Here is a 10310-nt window from a genome sequence, read left to right on the forward strand (position 1 = left end):
TCAACCATCCAACCCTAAACTCCAGATCCCAATCTTAGAACTGGCATCATTCCCTGCAGCAGCATCAGGAAGTAAACTCCCCTCAGGGAGTCCAACACCTTTCTGGTACCAACTTGCCTAAGGTAGGTTCATACAACATCCTGTCAATGTCGTATGAACAGCAACAACTTGATCTAAGGGTAGATTGCCCTACCTCATCATCTAACAGTGAGATGAAATCAGAAGACACTCCATCCTCTGATCTATACAAAAACCAAGATAATTAAGTACAAAAGACTGATTACAACTATGACTGAGCAGACTTCTGGAACCATAAAAGACTCTTTCCTAGATTTGTCCTGGGATCTGTGTAAAAACCAAGATCTCCAATTACAGAGGACTGACTTTGAGAACCACTACTGAGCAGAACATTTCCTGGCACTACAAAGAAAGACATTGTGTTTTTACAATGAACAGGTCTAGAGCCTGTAGTTGGGCCTGAAAAGTCCGGATGACCCGTTCCCCCAATTGCCCAGGGCAGAATAGTGAAAAAGGCATGTGCTCAGCAATTGCAAGCAAATTCCATTTATTCTGGCCGGTCAGAGGTTCAAAACGTGCTCAGAGCAGAGCAGAGGTTGCGAACCCCGAGGTCTGAAATCAGGTGGTTTTTATACAGTTTTCAGGTAGGCTGTGTTATTTTTACAGCAGAAACAGGAATGGGCTTTGATGTAGGAGAATCCAGAGATAAGGATAATCCTCAAGATTTTTAGGGTAGGTGTGAGCAGGGACCCAGACTTCAAGTCTCCAAGACGTCTTCAAGACGATTTATGTGGGGTCTGTAAAAGCATGGGAAGCCAGCAAATGGGTACATCATCACCTGTAGCTCAGTAGATAAGAGACAATCAGGTAGTTAACATAACTTATGCATGACTCATGGTCTGTTAGGATACATTGAGGGGTGGGTGAGGGGGAACATTGCATTGCATGAGAAAGAGATAGACAACTCCCATCAGGAATGTGTAAAGGGGGAAAAAGGAACAACCTTAGGGGAAAATATGTTTTTCACTTCTTTCAGGCCCATGACAGTATACTTCAAGGGTGGAGATATCCTGTATCTCGTAAGCCAAGGGAATTTCCTTTCTAATTTCCCCAATACTTAATCTACCTATGCAAAACAAACAAACCCCCAAAATAAACCCCCCCTCTTTTATTTTAAAGTTCATATTTATAGCTTCCAGACAGGGTTTCTTACCTGATTTCTTTTTTCTTTTTTTTTATTCAGAGCCATAGAATATATTCTGCCTCACATTTCTGTCTTACTACAAACTGAGAAAATAAAAGTAGATAGTACCAGGGGCAAAGCAGTCTCAAAAGCATTGAGTGGAAATAAAAAATGATCAGACTTAAATACCCAACTCAAAACTAATGATGATAGAACCAAGAGACCCAAATCACAACAAGCTATACACAAAAAGGGACCTGGTACACTAGCAATCCAGGGACTAAGTGTGGTGTTATGGGATGCATTCTGGGAACAGTGGCACAGAGAAAACATCACTGGTGGTGGGAATTGCCTTCGTTTACTCTCACTATGTACCTTAAATATAACTGTGAAAGACTTGGAATTCACATTGGTCTCAGTATAAATTTAAAAATTAAAAAAATATAGCTTAAAACTCACCTTACAGCACCAACAACCTTAAAACATGTATTTTAGTTAAGGAAAAAACTGAACAGGCACTATTCCAAAGAAGACATACAAATGCATGAAAATTGACATTATTATTTATTATTTGTGAAATATGAATCTAAACAACTATGAGATATGTCATTTGAGAATAATCAAGTTTCTATAGGCCAGAACCAAGTGTTGAGGGCAGTGTGTGGTGTGTGGCAACAACGGAATTCTTTTTCACTGTTGCTGGGAATGTCAACTGGTCCAGTCCATGAAAATCAGTACAAAGACAAGTCAACTATGGAGAAACCATTTGATGACCAGTTTAATCCTGTGTCTCTAGCAAAGGATGACAGAACCACTAATCAAGAACAATCTGGACTCTCAGTGTTCATCACTGTGAAAGTGATGGGACAAAAGTGCACACAACATATGAGAGGATAAGGAGGAAGAAAGTCCTAAAGAAAAGTGAGTCACTTGGTTGTAAGGATAGACAAACAATGGCCTTTTGTACAACTTAGATGATGTCTGAGGGAGACAAGCTAAGTAGAATAATCAGAGGAGAAAGGATAAATATCAGATGACCTCAGTTGCTTGTAAGATACAATGTAATAAGCAAGGAAATGAACTGTGTTTGGTGGAAGCAACCCCCTTAGACTGAACACAGAACTAAATACTGAAGAAGAGAAGACTGGAATAAGGATTCAGAAAAACTGAGTAGGATTTAGGAGAAAAGGGGAAGAGGCAGTCATATAGAAAGCAGGAGAGGAGCCTGGTTTTTGGAGGTGGTATAGTGTGAAAACATATCCCTAAGACACACAGTCCTATTAACACATTATCACAAGTGAAAAACAACAAAACAAAGGCAGGCTTAGGCATGAATTTTTGGAGAAAATTCTGTCTTCTGGGACTCAGAACAGATGCCATTTGCAGGTCACACAGAGTCTGGATTTGATTTCAGAGTTGTTCTCAGAAAGATCTAAATTGAAGAAGTGGATAATGGAGCTCAGGACTAAGCTGAAAACACTGAATTTTTCAGATGACAACTGGTATGGAGCACCCTGTCTCTTTCCCTCTGCTGCTGGTAAGCTGATGTAGCCTAGTCAGATTCAGCATGAAAGCAAAGGTAGGCATGCTTGAGGCCCTGGGTCTGACCAGCCTCTCCTCTATACCACCATCTTCCCTTCCACCCCTCTCCTAGACCAATAAAAACAGATATTGGATTTAGCCCACTTTTCTTGATCTCAAAAGAACATTCCTCACTGTTCCCCCATTGTTACTCTTCCTCATTACTTCTTTTTCTAGAGGCCAGATAATATTTACTGAGAAGCCATATCATTCTGAGAGTCTTACATACATTCTCAGTTTGTATTAAAAACCCACTAAAGGGTCATGATCTGTGATTTATAAAAAACAGTAAAAGTACTATCAACCAGTTAGCATAGGGAAAGACAAATTCCTCTTCAGATTGGATCTTCTTGATTTAAATAATCATACAGTTGCACAGTTTTAGACTAGGTTAATTTTTTAATTCTTGCTTTTATCCTCATTCCCTTCTCACAATACCATAAGCAAACAATTGCTGAGTTGCATGTCTAACCCCAAAGAGTATATAACCTTAATTGTGATGAATAAACAGCCTGAATTTGAACTCTTCTTGGGCTTTATGCTCAAAACCTGATTGTGCACCTAACAATAAATTTCATGTTCCTGTGAGTTTTTCAGGGTTAACAGGGCAAGTCTTCACCACAGGATTACAGAAAAACCTTTGAACTGAAGTCAGGTGCAAATAGTGCTTACAGACAGTGGCCACCTGTCATGAAGATGAAAAGACCAGAAGGTTCTACTGAACTTGGAAAATGGATGGTGGGCTGGTGAGGAGGAGATATAGGAAGGGACTACCAATTATATGACACATTTCAGCCATTTTGTAGTTTCAAGAGCAAGAAACCAAGTAAATAAATGTACAGAAGAAAGAGTGCTTCTGTCTGTGGAAGGAAGGCCTGAATGAAAACAGAGTAAAGAAGAGAAACCCATTTCAATCAGGCACAGAGGGACTCAAGGGCCTGGGGCAATCTGATGCTTTCTGATAAAAGGAGGGTTGGCCTCTGGAACAATGGGCTTACCTGTGAAGGATGCTAAGGAGTTTTCAGATGGGTCTTGTCATGGAGCCAACAGACAATCACCAAGAATTCCTCATTCAAAACAGTATCCAAAGCAACAATTATCAGGAATCAACTTAACAAAGGATGTGGAAGAAACTTATGTGGAAAAATAAAAGACACTTAACAAACAAAATATGAGAACTTTAGGAAATAAAAAGTATGCCCTGTTCATGGATTCAATGAATTAACATTGTCAAAATTATTATCCTACATAAATTTTTAGAGTCATTTCAATCTCTGTCAAAATCTTTGTGATGTACTTCAAGGACTAAGAACTGTCACTGATAAAATTTATATGGAACCATAAAATTTATATGGAATCCCAAATAGCCAGACTTACTGAGAAATAATTAATTGGGAGGTATTGCATTTCCTGACTTGAAACTATACTATAAACTAATGCTAATCAAAACAGCATTGTACTGGAATAAGAATAGGCAGTCAAGCTAATGGGACCAATGGAATTAATTGAGACCTCATAATAATTACTCAGATTTGAAAAGGGAAATCAGCCCCCCCCCACCAACCTTGGCGGGTGTCCTGCCTCTTAAGGAAGTCGTCACTACCTTGGCTCCGCCCTTAAGGAAGTCATCACTGCCTCGGCCCCACCTCTACCCCTACCTCACCAATGATTCGTGTTATCGTAGCGGAAGTCCAGCCCTCAAGGACTCTCCTTCCCCTCCCACTTCTCATCCTATATAAGGGGGTGATGAGGGAACCACGCGGTCTTTGGTTCTGGTCCTATTCTGGGAATCCATAGACCCTGGCCATTCAAAATGGTCAGTATTAAAGCACTTTTCAAAGCATCTGCTGGAACTCATAAGCCTCTTCATTTCTCTGCGCCGGGCAGCTAGATTAGGATGTCCGGACCTTTCAGTTTGGCGAGCCAGCCAGGAGTCCTCATTCTGCCCGGCACAGAGCTATGAACAGGTGTCTGGTGAGTTCTGATGTGTGTGTGTGTGTGTGCGCGCGCTTTGCTTCGTGTCTGTCTTAGTTTAAAATTATGTTGTATTCTGTGACCAGCAGGAAGCTGACTTTGTGTTGGCTTGGCTAATGTTATGAGCTCTTTGCTCGATGTGGAAACCGAGTGCTAGTGCTATAGCAGACTTTGTATAATAGGAGGGTTCGAGTCCCTCGCGTGACTTAGGGATCTTCCACCTGATGTGTTTCCGGGATTGGGGTCCCCACCTGACGCGTATTTCAGGTGACAGTGAGTTGACGAACTCTGGCTGCTTAGGTCACAACCCTGGTGGTACCCCAGGGGTTCAGTAAGAGCAGCGGGAAGACGTTCCCGAGCTGCTGGAGAGGTTATCTGCCTGTGATTTGTGGAGCTCAAGAACTTGGTCATTGGCATAGTTGTCTGTCTAGAATTTATTGTGGGCTGCAGAGATTTCTTGAACGCATTCGTTTGGTTGTTTCAGTGTGGCGCCACTCTGTCTGTCTGTCTGTCTGTTTTTTTTTGTCTGTGTGTTCTATGTTTTTCTTTGGTCTGACCATAAAAAGAAACTCTAGGGCCACGTGTCCAGGCCAAAGAGAGCAACTGGCCGCTTTTTTCTAGGTGAAGAAAAAAAAAAAATAAGTGCTTTTAAACTCCAGCCTGAAGGAATTCACTAAGCCCCAGGGCAAACCATTGTCCTCCCAGCCTCACCCTCACCTGGCTGGGGAATGTAGATCATTTACATATCAAAGAAAAATCTAGCTAATGGTTTGGAAGTCAGGAAAAATTTTGAGCGTTTAAATTTCTAACTTAAAGGTTTCTTAAGAAAAAAAAAGACGATGTTGCAAAGTATTGTGGTTGTTTTTGTTTGTTTTTGGTGCACGTGAAGTTTTTTTAGCAGCAGAACCACTGCAAAAGGATAAGTGGAGAAGCTTAAAAAAAAAAGGGGGGGGGAAGGAAAAGAGAAGGAGCCGGATGGTAGGGCGTTTGCCTTGCATGCAGAAAGAAAAGTGGTGTAAAAGAAATTAAAAATGTGTAATAAAAAAATCTGTATAATCAATCCAAATAATTATTAATATGTCTCTAGGTTAAAAAAGTGTAAATGTTTTTAAGCATGTTCTACCAAAAGTAGTAAGCATCCATCTTTCTTGGTTTCTTCAACATTAATTTGTGTAACGTAAAATTGCTGGTGTTTTAATTGCTGGTGTTTTCTGTTTGCAACCAACGGTCAAAAGACTAAGTAAATTTTCTATATTTAAAATCAAGCATAAATTAAAATATTTTTTTTCAATACTTTCATTATATGTTACCAAGAATATTAAGATTTGTATCACAGGAGGTTTGTATAAAATTGGTCATGGTTTTAAAAATGTATAAAATATTTCGTTGTAAAAAATATTCTAGAATTATCTAAGTAATTTAAGTAAATATTAGCTTTTTCTCTTCTCCCAGAACCTTTTAGTACCATTTATGTCATGGCATCATGTTGCTTTGCACAAAATACAAGCAGATGGCTTTCCTCTCTGCATGAGGAATAATCCCCATGCAGACAGAAAATCAAAAAAAATTAGTGAGGGGACCCCAAAGACCTCTTTTAGAGGAATAATTGAAGCCAAGTTATTCAAATACCTGGTAAGGTACAAGGTAAAGGTGGAGAGAAAAACCATTTTTGGTAGCTAATTAAAATTCTAGTGGGCCTAAATTAAAACCCACTTCTTTGAAGTAACTTATGTAAAAATGCTCTTACTAGTTGTAAATGCAAATGGGTTAGTCTAACTGAAGTAACTCAAAACTGTGTTTATTCATAATGCTATAATGCTTTGTTTTCTGTTAATTAATTTGTGCTATCATTACAGACAATAGGAACAGCTGTGCCATTCAAGTTGTGCTATTTACTGCACCAAGGCCTGAGCGGGTTAAATAATATTCCCCTGTATAATTAATCTGATCCTTTTCAGGTGTTAAAACTGCAAAAGTGAACCAGTTAACTGCTCCTTTAGGGAAGTATGAGATTTCACCCTATCTAAAGATTGAAACTGCAGTCCCCTGTCAGCCTGAAGTAGCTACAGAAGATTGATCTTCGACCACGTTCCCCTTTCATAACTTCTAGGGTAATGAAATCTCTAAAGCAAAATGGTCATCAAAAAAAAAGCTACAAGGGAAATAAGGGGAAAATAAAGGCCGCAGGAATTAATAAGCCAAGTTAACAACTAAAAATAACATTATGCCTATCTATCCCAGAGGTTAGAGCAGGTAGCAAAAATTATGTTTCTCTTGGTAATGTTAAAAGTAAAACAGTCATTAATAAAAATGAAATTTCTTCATCTCTGTCTGACCCAGTGCAGGAAAGGCAACTGGAGTTTAGGGCTCTACTGTCCTCTCTACCCAAACAGCTGTTTAAGTTGCAGAAATGAAGAAAAGGAAGCAAAAACCTTTCGTTGTGGAATTCACAGCCTATGAGAAGAAAACCCTGAAGGCCCAGCTGAGTCGGCTCATAGAACCAGAATAAAAGTCCTAGTCTTCCTTCAGCAGCAACCATATGGCGCCCTGCCCAGTGCAAATGTTTTCTGAGTCTTATTATGTTTTTCTCCCCCACCCTTCCACTCTCCTAGCAGCTTGGCCAGCCGCCATCGATGCCCCCTACAAAGCCAAGTCTGAAAGGAACTCAGGCATATGAGCCCCAGAAGCCGAGACCAGGTCCTAGTATGTGAAAAGAACTGCTGTCAAGGTGGACGACATGCTTCCTGAGTTCACAGTGGAGCACACTGAGAATCCCCTCAAGATACGGGTCCGGCGGGCACACTTCAGCCCTAATGCACTCACTGACTCTGAAAATGCTCTCCCTGGCACTTGCTAAGGAAGGGCTCGAACTGCTTACCTCCGGTCCTCTACTTCTTCCATGTGTGTGTTTGGGGGGAGCTGGAATGGGTGTGTAAAGCAAAACCTCAGCCTTTGCCTCCCTCTTGGAGGGGGGGGGGGGAAATTGGCCTCTGGCTGTCCCTGTCTGACTAGGTAATCTAACCTTTGCTTCTTCTAGCTGTATCTTATGTCAAAAGGTAGCCCCTTTTTAGCTTTGAATCCTCAAATTCGCATAACAGCACCAAATCAGTAAACCTGGGTCAGGTAAAAGGTACTCAGTGCTCAGAAGTCCTGCCTGCTCCCTCTAGCCCAGGGTATTTACCTCCGGAACGGGTATAAATATGTGGTAAAAATTTGGCTTATGCATCCCAGCATTAGTGCTCCCCAACATTGACATCATCCCAGGGACAGAGCCCATCCCTCTGTCTAGCTACATTTCTTAGGCACTCCTAGGTGTCTGAGCACTCTACTGGTAGGGCTCAGAAGTTGCAGGTAAATGGTAACTAGGAAAGCAGGTCTAGCAGGGCTAAACAGGAATAACAGACTCTCACCAGAGTTAATTTCACATGTGTGAAACAAAATCAAGCACCATCAAGAGTAGCTGGCCAAAATAAGAAGCTATTAAATGGTCCCTTATGGTCTTTACGGGGTGAGATTCTCCCCTATCTAATACCCCTACTGGGGCCCCTCCTGAGCCTTTTTACTTCTGGTAGCCATTGGCCCATGCAGGGTTAGCTCATGCAAATAATTATGACCAGGAATATCAGAAAGTGGAGGCCCCTAAATCACATTGGCTTCTAGGATTAGAAGCCCCATTACAAGAAGTGGGGATTGAAAAGGGAAATCAGCCCCCCCCACCAACCTTGGCGGGTGTCCCGCCTCTTAAGGAAGTCGTCACTACCTTGGCTCCGCCCTTAAGGAAGTCATCACTGCCTCGGCCCCACCTCTACCCCTACCTCACCAATGATTCGTGTTATCGTAGCGGAAGTCCAGCCCTCAAGGACTCTCCTTCCCCTCCCACTTCTCATCCTATATAAGGGGGTGATGAGGGAACCACGCGGTTCTTTGGTTCTGGTCCTATTCTGGGAATCCATAGACCCTGGCCATTCAAAATGGTCAGTATTAAAGCACTTTTCAAAGCATCTGCTGGAACTCATAAGCCTCTTCATTTCTCTGCGCCGGGCAGCTAGATTAGGACGTCCGGACCTTTCAGATTTATAAAAAGTTCATTTACCACATAGGAGCTTGCTCCATGAAGTGAAGATTGTTTTTTCATTAAGTGATGTTGGGAAAATGGAATAGTGATCTGCAATAAAGTTGAATTGTATTCATATGTCATATTCTACAAAATGTAATTGAATTGGAAAAGAAATATTGAAATTAAATTATAATTCAAAAATACATAAAGGTAAAACTATTGGCAGAACTCTTCAGTATTTAGACCTCAAATATATTTTCAATGATTTTATTGACAAAGACAATCAGAAAAAATAAACATACTGGGCTACATCACATTTAATTTTCTATGGGGCTGGAGAGATAGTACAGTAGGTAGAGCATTTGCTTGCACACAACCTAGGTTAATTACTTAGAATTCTATATTGTTCTTTGAGCACTGCCAGTAATAATTTCTGATTTCAGAAACCCTGAATTTAATGTGTATAGGCCTATAAAAATAAATTAAATTTCTCTATGGAAAGAAAAGTACAGATTAAATTAAAATATGCACTACTGATTGAGAAAAAATATTTACACACGGTATGTCAGATAAGGTGCTAAATGCCTAGGTGTTAAAATCTCCAACCATGATGAAAATAAATAAATCCAATAGCAATGTTAAATTGGAGAGATAAATGACAGAGACCTTCTGAAGAACATAGATAGTTGGACAATAAGCACATGAAAAATATTTATTGTCATTTATTAGCAGTGAAACATGCATGATAATATCAGTGAACACAAATAAGAAATAATGGAATACACCAGTGAAATCTCTATATGCCAGAAAGTACAGGTAGAGCCTATGCTGGTAGGTAGGTGCTAAGAAAGGAACACTTCATACTTACCTGGCAGGAGAGATCCCATGATCACAAAGGTGGTTTCCCCAGGGCAAGGCTTATCCATTGCACTCTGGATGTGCTGACCCCTGCGATTTTCCCAAATGTGGGAAACTCGACTGCATAATTTGTGGTAGTGGGGGACTGCATTCGCGCTCTCCCCTGAAAAAAAAAAAAAGAAACACTTCAGAATTGCTGAATATTGTGTGTCATAGCCCTTACGGAAAATAGTATGAAGATTACTCAAAAAAATCTGAAGAATTGAGCTGTTGTTCTGAAAAGAGCAATCAGCTACCCAGTCTTAGATCAGTTTTCCAATGTGTTTAATGAAATGGTTCCCATGGTTTGAGTCAACCTTACATGGACCTAGAGGAGGAAAAATTGCTTTCAGTTCTGTAACAGATTTTCACAAATTTTCTTTTATTTTACTAACATATAAGCTTCTAGAATGAAACCTCGAAGGCTGTGAACTGAAAATTTTCTTGCTCTCTGAAGACCACCACAAAACATGAACTGAAGAAAAAACACTATCCCAAAGCACAAGGGTTCATATCAACAATGAAAAATCTAGAGCCTGAATTATAGTTTCAATGCAGACAAGATAATTGCTCTCTGCAGCAGTGCCCCTGAGTCGTGTG

The 10310-nt window shown here is 40.4% G+C and overlaps 1 non-coding gene across 1 annotated transcript; it reads left to right on the forward strand.

Annotated features, from left to right (window-relative positions):
* The first annotated feature begins 9673 nt into the window (after positions 1-9673).
* LOC126015361 (U1 spliceosomal RNA) lies at positions 9674-9837 on the forward strand. Its single transcript, XR_007498229.1, has one exon. It is a non-coding gene; the product is annotated as a U1 spliceosomal RNA (small nuclear RNA).
* Positions 9838-10310: the final 473 nt, after the last annotated feature.

The sequence above is a fragment of the Suncus etruscus genome, chromosome 7 (assembly GCF_024139225.1).
Source record: "Suncus etruscus isolate mSunEtr1 chromosome 7, mSunEtr1.pri.cur, whole genome shotgun sequence".
Taxonomy (NCBI): domain Eukaryota; kingdom Metazoa; phylum Chordata; class Mammalia; order Eulipotyphla; family Soricidae; genus Suncus; species Suncus etruscus.